The 14,238-nt window shown below is 38.8% G+C and overlaps 1 long non-coding RNA gene across 1 annotated transcript in view; it reads left to right on the top strand.

The window, feature by feature from the left end:
• The window catches only part of LOC133752398 (uncharacterized), a 106,680-nt gene extending 92,873 nt beyond the window's left edge, over positions 1-13,807 (top strand). Inside the window, exon 3 of the long non-coding RNA XR_009864934.1 lies at positions 13,709-13,807. This is a non-coding gene — a long non-coding RNA (uncharacterized LOC133752398). The remainder of the gene's footprint in view (positions 1-13,708) is intronic.
• Positions 13,808-14,238: the final 431 nt, after the last annotated feature.

Below are 14,238 nucleotides of genomic sequence, written 5' to 3'. Positions count from 1 at the left end.
CCTTTCCTCTTAATCACTACATGACACTGAATACTGAGGAAATAAAATTTAGTAAAGGTCATGTTCAAGAGGAAAGATAACCCATGAGCAAACTGAGAATACCAGTTGTTTGAGAAGAGAAATGGAGTGGACTAAAGAAAAGCAGAATAGCATATAGAAATACAATTCCTAGGAGAAAAGAGAAAGAGAGGAACTGATCAAAAAACTGCTTTCAGGTAATGTTATGTTTTACCATTAGGTTCAGTCTCAAACCACCTGAACCTTTCATACCACTTGAGTGATTCTGTGCCATTCGCTGATAAAATAATCTCTTAAAAATCTGTATGTGTTAATTAGAACCATAAAAGTATATTTTGCTTGCCTGTCTTCCTTACGAGGACTGGCAGAGGAGTGGGCTCCTGGAGTCACAGCCAGGAGGCCTGAGGTGCAATTCTGGTCGAGTGTTTCTTACTTGATTGGTCCCTGACAACAAGGAATACTGTAGCTCTACTGAAGTATCTAGAACCCAATGCCAGTTTCTATTTCTACTAATGCCAGAAGACTTCCCTTATTGCCTCATTCTAATGCCTCCTGAGCTGTCTAGGAAAAGAAGCCTGAGGTGGTCCAGAAGCTACACAGATAGCACGATTCTGCTCATAAGGAGACATAAATGCCCTGACCTAGGAAGAAAAGTAAGTCACATATACATATGTGCCATAAACTTCTTTTGGCAGCCCTTGGTAATAGGAGTTGTGTAACTGAGGATGCAAGCTTCTGTACAGTATACCTTACCCAGGCAGCTCTCCTTTCCAATGACCACTGCTGGATTCTAGGATCTGGCACACCGAGGAAGGTCTTGGCTGAAATTCTAATTCTTACATGAACTAAAAATCTTCTCTGCCTATGGAATAAAATTCTAATTTCCTGCATTTTTTAAAGATTTATTTATTTATTTGAAAGTCAGAATTACAGAAAGAGGAGAGGCAGAGGAGAGGAGAGAGAGGTCGTCTATCCGCTGGTTCACTCCCCAATTGGCCGCAACAGCCAGAGCTGCGCCGATCCGAAGCCAGGAGCCAGGAGCCAGGAGCCAGGAGCTTCTTCCAGGTCTCCCACGTGGGTACAGGGGCCCAAGGATCTGGGCCATCTTCTACTGCTTTCCCAGGCCTCAGCAGAGAGCTGGATCGGAAGAGGAACAGCTGGGACTAGAACCGGTGCCCATATGGGATGCCGGTGCTTCAGGCCAGAGTGTTAACCCGCTGCACAATAGCACCGGCCCCAAGAATACCTCTTCTTAATTTTTGGATCCCTTCACTGTGTTTTTTGCCTTCACCTTGCTCTTTCAACAAGTATGGGTCAAGTTTTAAACTCATCTTATGAAGTACCTTAGAGTCTTGTCCCTTTGAAAAGTGTAAATGAAGAAATGGTGTACAAAGGAAAGAGTGGAATGATTTGGACAATGGTTGAATTGATTCTCTCCATTTTACAAGGTTCCAGTAACCTCATATTGATTAGATGGCAATGCATGTAGTTTTCAGAATGTGCTATGATAAATTAGATACCTAAATGCCAGAGGAAACCAGGGCTTTCCAGAATTTCTTTAGATGATCTCTGTGCTTGTGAGTGTAACTGGAGAATGTACCCAGATTGGCTTTTCATAGAGAGGTCAAAACTGCAGTGTTTTTCTCTGTTACATAGATCATGAATAGGATGATCAGTACAGTCTCATTGTCCTATCCATCATAAGAGATTATTATAATGGATAATTAGGAGATCTCAGGATATAGTTCAATTTAAAATATATATTTTAAGTAAAGCCGTTTTATAAGTTTAAAGAGCAACACATTTGTGTATTGAATTCATTATCTACCATGCATATAAATTCATTTGTTAAAGTCAAGTTTATGAAGGTATGATTTACACACATGTGTATGATTTACACACATGTGCACAGTATGGTGCGTTTTGGCCAACAAATGGCAGTCATAATACTATCATAATCAAAACATAGTACATCTCCCAAAAGTTCCTCAATACTCCTTTATAGTCAGTTCTGTCCCCCATCACCAGCTCCTGGCAAGCACTGATCTAATTTTTATTCCAATAGTTTTGCCTTTTCCTGGACAATGTCTTATAATAGAATCAGATAGCTTCTTAGCCTTTTGTGCCTGGCATCTTTAACTTAGCACAAAGTGTTGGAGATTTTTAATATTATTGCCTGTAGCAGTCTTTTGCTCCTATATAATGCTAAATAGTATTCCGTTGTCTAGATATATCAAAATTTAGTTAATTCATTCAATATAGACAGGTAATTTGGGTGATTTCCATTTTTTGGCTTTTATGAGCAAAACTGCTATAAATAATTTTGTATAATATGTAAACATATTTTCATTTTCCTCTGAAAAATACCTAGTAGTGGGTAAAGTGTTTCTTTTATTTTCAAGTGAATATATACACATATAAAATAAGATATGAAAACTGATTATATCTATGAAAGAATCCTTAGTATTTATTATATAAGTCATTCATTCAGATGAGGCAATTTATTCATTAACTTCTAAAGCAAGGATTTTGCAAGAACTAAGTGTCTTATTTAAGCAAGATTAGCAATAAAAATATTTTGGTCCTCTCTGAAAACTCCCAGAGAAATACTCCTGAAACTTTAATGACATCTAAGCTTGTAAAATTTAACTTTTTTCTTTTGTTTGTTTATTTTGTTTATTTCTGTGACAGAGTAGATAGATATAGGGATAGAGAGCTTCCATCCACTGGTTTACTCCACAAAAACCCACAATGCCATGGCTGGGCTAGGCAAACCAGGAACTAGGAATTTCCATCCAGGTCCCCAACTAATTGGGCTATCATCTGCTGCCTCCAAAATGGATGTTAGCAGGAAGCTGGATGGGAAAGGGGCTGCTACTTGTCCCCAGGAATGATGTAGGATGTGGGTATGCCAAGTGGCATCTCTACTGCTGCACAAAATAGTAGATATTTTAGATAAGATGTAATACTTGTTGCCTATATCAGTAGCTTGCTCATCTTTCAAGGATTTTGAAGTCTATGATTTTAAAAGCCTTTGTAAAACAATACATTTTCAAAGGTTATCTATTAAATAATTAAAATTTAACCAATTTTCTTCATTATAAGCAAGGTTCCTTTAGATAAAATTTATTTATGGAGTAAAAAATACAAATTTAGTGTAATTATTCTTTAATATATTGTTAAAAATCAATGAGGAGTGCTAGAATTTTGAACAACACACAGTAGGTAATATTTGGGTATCTCTCCATCTTACATTTATCCGTCCTAATCTGCAAATCAATTCCCCTGTAAGTCCACGTGATCACAGTCCAAGATGAGGCTCTGTCAGCCTCCTTGGCAGTTTATGACCTCACTTCCCTATCTGTGGCATTTGGACCAGGGTGAACTTCTCCACTGGCTTAAGCCAATCAGATGTTCTTCCTATAGAAACCTGGACTGGGATTGAGCTCAGGCTCTTTATGTGGATGCTTCAGTCATTTGTGTTCAGGGCTGTGGGAAACCTATTTTTCCTCCATTAAACTAAGAAGCACAGAATGCTCATCTGCAAGGAAGAATGAAATCTATGTGTAGAGCAACTGAGAAGTGAGGTGGATGCTCCCAGTGACTTTCCAAGCCTTGCTTCCAGTCTGTAGTTTCTGATGGTTCCTGCGGACCAGAACAGTCTTTTTGTCCACTGTGAAACGTATAAAGAGCAAACTTTTAGTTTTACTGAACTTGATTTTTTATTTGTCATTTGTCTTCGGAGTGTTTATAACTACTAGAATCAGGAGTTTGTTGCTAGTCTCCAACTATTTGAGAAATTATGTGAGAAATGCAAATCTCTGTGTTCTGGTGTTTTTTGGGCTTAGTGGCTAGGAACACAGTACTTAGACATCATTTATGGGTTTTATAATTTTTATCAGTTGGGGAAAGGTTTTTTTTTTTAACTCCATTAAGCTCTATTTTCATGATTGTAAAAGACAGATAATAATACAGTAGAATTTTTCTGAGACTATCATTGCAAACTATTCCTAAGACAATTAGGTAATTTCTATTGTATACTAACGTGTTCAATAAATGGCGATGCTTGTTATTACTTACAATTATGTAATTGCCCCTTTCCTCCTTTCTTTACTCTGTCTTTCTTCCTTCCATAGATATTTCATTTTTATGTGCTAAATATTATGTTGAGAATGTTTAATCTCAATAATGGTTAAAGACACATTCACCCAAAGAACTGAAATTCATAACCAGAGTCATAGTGTCACTTTCTAAGTGCAATAGCAGATGTGTGCAGAAGGGCAGTAATCTACAAGGAAGGCTGAGGAGTGATACAGTCAGGGTTTAAACAGCCCTCTCAGGATCTCACTGCCAATCAAAAAACTAGTGGTGGCATCCAAGGTGTATATGCGACAGTGCCTTCTGACTTTAAAGCCTGCAGGGTAAGCTCTTTATGAAGCACTTTTAGATTTGGTTATTTCAGTTTAGGCCCGTAATATCAGACACATTGTGATGCTGTCAAGTTCCTGGGATGAATTAGTGTGGTAGGCTGCTGAGGTCCCTGACTTCACCCTTCTGCAAATGATAAAAGGTTACCATATGGCTTGCAAACAAATGGCCAAATGGTCCTTGATAGGCTTCTCCCAACAGCCTATAAAATCTGCCTGATCTTTGCTACTCCAAAGGTAAATATTTTCTTAACTTATAACCTAAGGTCTGTATTTCAATGACTAGTGCCTTTTGCCTAACTTCAGAGAACTCTACTGTAGCACTTGAACATTCCAGCAAAACAGATTAAATGAAGATTGAATCCCTAAAAGTCCACATCTGAACTGAACTGTTCCACACCCTTATTCAGCTCAGAATCAATGTTGCATGTGTATGGTCTTTAATAAAAATAAAGTGTGCTTTTTTAGATCTTGTAAATAAAGTACCTGGACATACCTAGCAGCTTTCTTTCAAACATGCTGACATTGTCACGGATTTATGTATATGAAAACAGACAGATTTCCCCCATGGGTCATGGTGTACTGTTTGTCCAGTTGCTTGTAGCAGCTGAGCACATCCTGTGTGTTCTTACATTGCAGGCAGTAACTGCATCTACTATATTTACTCTGTAAATTGTCTAACAGAGAGGTCTCTGTAGAATGGCACTGAGATGTTTCTGTGGATATTGGCAGGTACTTAAGAGAAAGAACTGTCTTAAAGAAATTTGTTCCTGAAAGCACCTTGCAGATGATTCTGCAGCGACACACTGCTCAGTGTATCTATTCACTGAATTCCTGGGGGGCAAGTTGGGGATAACAATTTGACAGCTTCTAAAGCCTATATTTCTTCACGAGACTGTAAAGGAGAAATTTAACTTTAGTGAACAAGGGGTTTTATTCTTTAGTGTTTAAACTGTTTCTCTAAGTTGTTTCAGTATTCTCAACTGTAATGGAAAAGTGGATGCCCAACTGTTGGTGATTGTTTTATTGGTTTGAGAGATCCTGCCACCTCTCTCAGGATTTGAAAGCCATACAGTCTTTGTGAAACTGAGTTTCTAAGTATTCACTGGCTTCTTTTGTAGTATAGCTCAGGGAAAGGTCTTTTTTCCCTTCTTAGAACCGACTCTTCCAGTTCTGAGTTGAGTGATTCCTCAGAAAAATATGAATTCGTAAATCTTCATTTCATATTGGTGCTATTTCATTGGAAGTTTGTCAAGATCCTACTGGAGATGATGTAATCCATCCAACATGAGATAATTCAGGTTCTAGTTACATTCTGGGAATTCAATAGCCAGAAAGGCTCTATCCTGTCTCCTAGATAGACTCAGAGTTCATTGAGACCATCTGTAATCCTTATTTTTTATGAAATGGAAATTTGGCTAACATAGACTGTGGACACAATGTGTAAACCTAGATGAAAACAGAACCTGAAGCCAAAATTTTCATGCAAATTTTTGCTTATTTACTCTTTTTTCATAGAGCCCCATCATTTGAGCCCTGTGAAGAAAGGTCAGAAAGTTCAAGTCAAGATAGTAGGGCGGGTCTAAACAGACCCTATCTCTAAGGAGGCAAGGATTCTCATCTTTAACTGAGGGTTCTTATTTTTTTTTCAATTTTTTAATTTTTTAATTTTTTTAAACTTTTATTTAATGAATATAAATTTCCAAAGTACAGCTTATGGATTACAATGGCTCCCCCCCATAACTTCCCTCCCACCTGCAACCCTCCCCTTTCCCGCTCCCTCTCCCCTTCCATTCACATCAAGATTCATTTTCAATTCTCTTTATATACAGAAGATCAGTTTAGTATATATTAAGTAAAGATTTCAACAGTTTGCCCTCACATAGCAACACAAAGTGAAAAATACTGTTGGAGTACTAGTTATAGCATTAAATCACAATGTACAGCACATTAAGGACAGAGATCCTACATGACATTTTTTTAAAAATTGATTAATTTTCTATGCAATTTCCAATTTAACACCAAGTGGTTTTTTTTTTCATTTTCAATTATTTTTATATACAGAAGATCGATTCAGTATATACTAAGTAAAGATTTCATCAGTTTGCACCCACACAGAAACACAAAGTGTAAAAATACTGTTTCAGTACTAGTTAAAGCATTACTTCACATTGGACAACCCATTAAGGACAGATCCCACATGAGACGTAAATACACAGTGACTCCTGTTGTTGGTTCTTATTAATGATACTGTAAATCTGTCACTCACTGCAAAGCATTCCAACGTGCATCATCTCACTTTATCACTTAATCTTTTTTTATTTTTAGTTTTTTTTAAACTTTTATTTAATGAATATAAATTTCCAATGTACAGCTTATGGATTACAATGGCTTCCCCCTCCCATAACTTCCCTCCCATCCGCAACCCTCCCCTCTCCCGCTTCCTCTCCCCTTCCATTCACATCAAGATTCATTTTCAATTCTCTTTATATACAGAAGATCAGTTTAGTATATATTAAGTAAAGATTTCAACAGTTTGCACCCACATAGAAACACAAAGTGAAACATACTGTTGGAGTACTAGTTATAGCATTAAATCAAAATGTACAGCACATTAAGGACAGAGATCCCACATGAGGAGCAAGTGCACAGTAGCTCCTGTTGTTGACCCAACAAATTGACACTCTAGTTTATGGCGCCAGTAACCACCCTAGGCTCTCGTCATGAGTTGCCAAGGCTATGGAAGCTTTCTGAGTTCGCTGACTCTGATCATATTTAGACAAGGTCATAAAAGACAGGGTGAGGATTCACTTAATCTTTACAACAATATCATACACAATAAATTTCAGAGTAATGTAACTTCGGTGGGCTCAACCGCAGGAGAGTTTCAAAGAGAAGGTGCAATTTGAGTTGACTCTTGCCAGAAGAAGCATGAATTGTGCCTGAGTGCTTTCCTTTGAGAAGAGTGTGTCTCTCTACATCCAGAGGGTGTAGCTTCGCCAATAGGTACTACCCCATTTCCTGTTTCCAAATGGCTTCAACAAGAAGGGCATTGCTGAGGATGCAAATTAAAATCCTAACCCTAATTTTGAGAAATCTGACATTTAATTAATTTCATCTGTTAAAAGACAAGGACGTGATTGACATGATGATCCCTTAGGCAGTGTTTATCAATTTAGGAGTGTTTATGAAGATGTGGGCAGATTTAGGGTTGCCCATAGGGGATACTGAAGCACTGAGGAACCTGAAACAACAGAAGCCTTTACTATTCTTGATGGGGAGAGCTGTTTTGGTAGCTGTTGAGTGTTGGGTGGGAATCCTGTAGGAGGCATCGCAGGCAGGAGCTGTGTCTGGGGAGAACTCCAGCCAGGAAGAGGAGAGAGGAGTAAATTCCAAGGCCTTGCTATCCTCCGACCCTCCTCCTCCCTACCTACAACTTCCCGAAGCAACTTCCATTTGTGAAACCCAGTAGCAGCCAGAGGGCAGAGGACCCCTGTGATGCACAATGCAGTTCCCAGTCTTCTTGGGCACAAAAGGGAGCAAAGAAGGGTATCAGTAGATCTTGGCAGACCCCAAATCGTGTTTTGGTTGAGTTGCAAAGTGACAGATTCTAGCTACCATATATTTGTTTGGTTCTTTATTCATTTAAACAGCATTTATTTCCACTTCTATTCACAAATGTTCCCTGACAGTCTGCTGATGTAGCCCACTTCATCTACCAGCCAGTTTCTCTACCATAGCTGGAAAACATTGCTCTTTATTTGGCTGCTGCTTGAACTTTGTGATTTAGCAATTAGGGCTATATTTTTTTTAAAGAATGAAATTATATTGGTAACATAGTTTTGCTAGTTGTCTTAAAACAGGTGATATTAGAAAAACTTTAACTTGAGTAACACGTTTAGGGTTTATAAACTTACAACGGGAAATAGTTGGAACTTTAAATTAGCATTATTTTATTTAACATTGCTAGTGAAAGCGTGAGAATTAGAAATTCCTAATTTTATTTGTTTTTTTTAAAGATTTATTTATTTATTTGAAAGGTAGAGTTACAAAGGGCAAGACAGAGACATAGAGAGATCTTCCATCTGTTTCTTCAACTCCCAAATTACTACAACAGCTGGTGCTGGGCCAGACTGAAGCCTGGATCCAGGAGCTTCTTCTGCATCTCCCATATGGATGCAGGGACCCAAGAACTTGGGCGATCTTCTGCTGCTTTCCCAGGCCACAGTAGAGAGCTTTATCAGAAGAGGAGCAGCTGATATACAAACCAGTGCTTGTATTTGGGATGCTGGCATTGCAGGCAGCAGCTTAACGCACTGTACCACAATGCTAGCCCCGATTTTATTCTTTATAAGAATCAATATATTTATATGTATTAGGAAGTGTGTGTGTGTCTCTTGACTAATGGCTCCTTTATTTTTAGACAAAATTCAAGTGCTTATGAAACAAAATACCATGCTATATAATCTCACAGGTTTTGTTTGCTTATATTGGACCTGACTGAGGTATGGTAGAAGTGCAATAGAAGATTTTCCGTACCTAACTTGCAGAACTATTTGCTCTGATTTTCCACTTTGTTGCTTCTGCAATAATTTACTGAAATACCCAGGACTCTAAGGTCCCAGGTAGAATGAAGAAATGATACAATAATTGTAAAATGCCACATAAGATATATCTTCAGGCCTGATATTTAGTAATCTTGAGAATAAACAGCAAATGAAGAAAGAACGTTACCTTCAAACTTCAGGTTTTAGGATCTGTGCTCTTTTATTTCATCCAATTAATTTCTAAAATATGAGTTTGATTTATAACACTGTAACAAAAAATTCCTCAAATGACAAAGTATACTGTATCTTTAAGCCTGTATTACTAATATTTGCCAAGTAATATTAAGTGGCCTCTATGTGCAGACCCACCCAAGGGACCTGCATGTTATCCTAGGACAGGGTGTTCTAGCAGTAGTCGCAGATGAGGACCCAAGTGACATTTAGATCTTCACGTGGTTTCCCCAAAGAACATCCTGCTGTGAAGAGCAGCACGGATGCCAAACTGGAGGCAGGGAATGAATGCAGGTGTTCAGTCCATAAACGCAAATTTGGGGAAGGTGTGCAGCGAGGTCCGTTGAAGTGATGGAGAACAAGGGACATGTCATGAAGTCACGGTGCAGAATGAGTCCACAAGATAAGACATCAGCTCTTCTTTTTCTTGCTCCTCCCCGGAGACTGTCTACTTTCAGATTGATGATTCCAGCTCTCTTGCAGGAGGCACGTGGGGGAGTCCAAGGTGTCCCTATCCACGGGTCAGAAAATACAGAGGAGGAAGACAGGCAGATTCTTTCTATTCAAGTCTTTATTGATTACCATGCATTGGGCTGCTATGATCTTATTTAACCCCAGTCTAGTCAGGGCAGGAAGCAGTGGCCTGTGAGGTATCATCAAGGTGATTCCAGGACAGATGTCCCTGTTCCCAAATACCTGCCACTTATTGCCCCCCAGCCTACCCTTAGCTTATTAACCCCCCACCTCCTGGATAAAGTCCCACGTTGTTATCTCCCTAAAGGGAGAGTAGCTGAAGGCCCCTATTAACACTTAAGGATCCTGACATATGCATGGGTGACAGGTTGGCATCTGTTCAGATCTGGAGCATGAGGGACTGTCACTCAGAGAAGATGACCTAAGGCAGGGATGCTGCAGCTGAAATGGGGAGGCAAGGCGTCTCACTCGGCCCCAGAGTAGCCAGGAGAATCAGTGTGCTTGATTCTCGAGCACTGGGTGGGATGTAGCGGGGGGCTTTCATAGCCTGGGTCTCCCCAAAGCCTCATTTGCGCCCAGCCCTTCCACAGTGAGAGTTCCCAGGAACATGATCTAACCATGGTGTCTGTTTCTGAAGTGGAGGCAGCGAAAGGCAGACAAGCCACATTGAACCTCCTCTCTGAGTCAGTCACCTGTTGGGATTTGTTAGCTCTACGCTTTTCAATTTCTTGTAATTCCTCTGAGTCAGTCACCTCTTGGGACATGTTGGCCCTTCGCTTTTTAATTTCTTTTAGTTCTACTCGAGTTCTCTTGTGCTGCAAGTCTCCCCGTCCATTCAGGAGAGATTTGGGGAAAACAAACAGGAGGTCATGTGAGGGTCCCTCCAGCCCGTCATCTCCACCAGTGTCACAGGCTGTGGCACGTGTGAGATGGCCACATGGGGCTTGCACGTGCTGCTCCTGAAATGGCGAGGACTTGCCTTGGGTTCCGTTGTGGGAATGGAGCAGCAAGGCATCCCGCCCAAGATTTGTCCTCACATGGGACCTTTCAGGGAGCAGGCTTCTATGTACCCTGAGGGAAAGGGACCATCTTCGAACTTCATGTCTCTGACTAGATGGAGTCTTTTCAGATTGTCATTTGCTGTAAGGTCCTTTTATGGGTGAGCCAAAAACTGTGCTGTAAATGCTGTATTTAAATAGATTATTCCTCATTAAAAGTAACTGAATAAGAACGAGCTAATTTGTTCCCTGAAGATGCTAAGTGCAGGCCTTCTGCTTGGCACATCTCTGTTATGGTCTTATAAAATGCAGAATTGTAGAATTGGCTAAGTCAGTACTGGTAGGTAGTGTAAACATATGATCTTTTTATTTCCAACTGTGATTTGCACATACCAGTCTTCAGGTGATTTTGGCTGCGATCTATTGTTATGTTCAGTGATACATGCAATTCTGAATTTGTAAATCAGAAGTTACAGGCTTCTAATTTACTGTCTGGAATTACAGACCCCTGACTGTTCATTAACTTCTTGATTTATAAACAATGGACCAACAGTCCCAGCTGATAGATGTAAAATCTTCTGCTGGATTTACACACTCTCACCAAGAGCCCTATTGTAAATCATTCTTGAGTTTACAAATGTTCCCATTAGTTAGTGCTTTGGCGGTCTGATTTGAAAACACCTTCTCTCTTTGCTATTCAATACTGATTTATCTTTTCAATATACAGCACATTCTGATAATTTGCTACTAGCAAGTGCTGATTTATTAGGACACTACAATAAATTTTATAACATAAATTTTAAAAGTTTTGAATTAGGTACATGAGATTTTTGAAAGCTTTATTGCTGCAAAACAATTCTCAGAAGCAAGAAGTACATTTTACATTCAATATCATATAAGCAAACATGGAGTGCTGGCCATAAGTGTTTGTTCTTTTTATATTGTTTTCCTACCCCTGCATTAAGACTTTGCTTTGTGCACAAATGTGTACAATTTTTGCCTAGGCCTAAGCAGATTTCCAAGGGCAGGTAAGTCTAAGGGTTTGATTTGGACAAGTTAATGTGATTACCATGTACTAAGCTCCTTGTTGAATTGGAAACCTTCATGGCTTTATCTTGGTTCTCTCTTCTGTCTGTGCTTTTCCTACATTGCAGGGACACTTGGGCATATAGACTGAAATCCTTGCTTGGGGCTCTCAGAGCACTTATTGAATAGTCCATTAATTACATATGTGTTAAAGCTATTGTTTCCCTGGCTAAGGGCTGAGGGATTCATGTTTATCAGTTTTAGGCTGTTGCTTACTGGTGTCACTACTGCACACTGCCAGAGACAGTTGCTTCTGCAGAGGATCACAGAAGGCCTGAAGGCACTGGGTAAGGATTAGCACTTTAGAATAATAATGTTCTCAAAGGTATTATGTGTAATAAAGGAAAATGGATGATTTTATTTGTAATATCGAATTTAGCAGATCTATGTGATTGCCTTTGTTCCTTATGTTCACGTTCTTATTTTGTTGTCTTCTGGGTGTGGTATATATTGCCACATGGTAACATTTACTGTAGAAGTTTTATCTTATGAAATTTCTGGGAGCTGAGAGCTGTAAAATGTGAAATTAAAGGCACGGATATTCTTTCGAATGCTTCCAAAGAATATGCAGAAATTATTACCCTGTACCCTGTGCGTAACCCTGAGATTGATATGAGACAGAGATTTGGGGCAAGAAAAAATGGTGGGTGGACAATTTATCAGAGTTGTTGTGATTTACCATAAAGAATTTTTTGATTAAAGCTTTTTTTATTTTAAAAGATTTATTCATTTGAAAGGCAAAGTTACAGCAAGGGGAGGGGCTATCTTTTCTATCAGTTGGTTTATTTTCCACATGGCCTCCATCCAGATCTCCCACATGAGTGTAGGCAATCTTCTGCTGCTTTCCCAGGTGCATTAGCAGGGAGCTGGATCAGAAGTGAAACAGCCAGAGCTCAGGGCATCTCTCATATGGGATGCCAGCATGGCAGGTGGCAGCTTAGCCCACTATGCCACATTGCCGAGAACTTTCATAAAGCATTTTTTAACAATGCAATTTTTAGAACAGTATACTCCAGTGCCAGGCATTGGGACTGGAGTTTGGGATACGGAGGAACTAAGACTGTGTTCTAGAATTTCAATATGCGGTCCCTGTCCTCAAGGGCAAGTTAAGGTAGCAAGGCAAAATTCAAATAAAAAGTAGTAAATAAACAATGAAAGGTTTTTACTGGAAGCTCCAGGGCTTCATTAGGTTTTCCTGCCAAGTAGTTATTTCAGCCACAGAAAGTTTCATCAATTTGTCAGGGCCTTAGTTCCTCCACCTTAAAAACAAATGACTTGATTAACAAACATGCATTTAGTATTCATTAATTTCCATACATTTTTGAAACTATTAGAGAATGAGTGAGCACTTAATCCACAGTTCAACTTCAACAGAATTAAAGTCCAGAAAAGAAGGTAGAAATTTCCAAAACTAATGTCATTATATATTAGAAAAGTCTGAACCAATATTATAGAAGAGGAGAAAAGTACTTCAAGGTTTGTTTTGGTCCTTAGTACTAGTCATTTTGTGACACATGCTTATAAATCCATAAGTGAAATCATTATGCACATAATATTTCCTTTTCCATTCATTTCACACACATAAATGACCTTTATTTCATAGTAATTTCCCTCCTACTGTCACAATACTTTTGCAGTGTCATAAAATTAGAGATAGTTATTGTATAGAATTATTGATTTCAAAGGGGAAGGAGAGGTAGAAATAAAACTGAATCAAATAAGAAGATGAATAAATAGAAAAACTATCTCAAAAGGATTATATTTGTTATATATATTTTTGCATACAAGAAGAATGGCAGTGGTGTTCCCAAAATACTACGTAAATACTAACTTTTGATGGACAAGAGCACTGCTCAAATTGATGTTGCATTTTGAAATATTAACGAATTTGATAGCATTAACCATGGCCTGTGTTTTTTTTTAATAGGATTTTAGCAGCATAACAGCATCATGCATTACGATCCCTAAAGAGCAGCAGGTGGCCAGCAAGTGTTGCCATATTGAGCAGAACATAGTGATGAAGATTACACATGTAAGTGATATCCATGGGTTTCACAGACCTCGCTTGTTATTGTGTTCCCTCCTCACTCACTGAAAGGTTTGAGATTGCCTAGTCTTCCTGATATTGCCTGGCAGGATATTCCTCAATGCCTTTGGGATGCAGTTATAATGGATTCATTCCCTTAATTTTGGATATGTTCCAAATTTGCTCACTGCATTGCTATGACCACCACATGTTTCACCTATTTATAATACTTAGGGACATCATTCAGGTCCTCTCACTGTCACTAGAGCAAATTTAAGAGCAGAATGTTTTCCCAATGACAGCTTAATTGAGGAAAAAATAAGACCTTTCTTCACTTTGAATATAGGAAATGTCTAAGTAAAATTGTAATAAAATGGATTTTTGTCTAAAGTTTTCTTTCTGAATCAGTCTTTAATTAAGACTACAATTAC

Source organism: Lepus europaeus, chromosome X (assembly GCF_033115175.1).
Source record: "Lepus europaeus isolate LE1 chromosome X, mLepTim1.pri, whole genome shotgun sequence".
NCBI classification, from domain to species: domain Eukaryota; kingdom Metazoa; phylum Chordata; class Mammalia; order Lagomorpha; family Leporidae; genus Lepus; species Lepus europaeus.
Note: the sequence above shows the minus strand (reverse complement) of the source record. Positions and strands in the feature narration are given on the sequence as shown.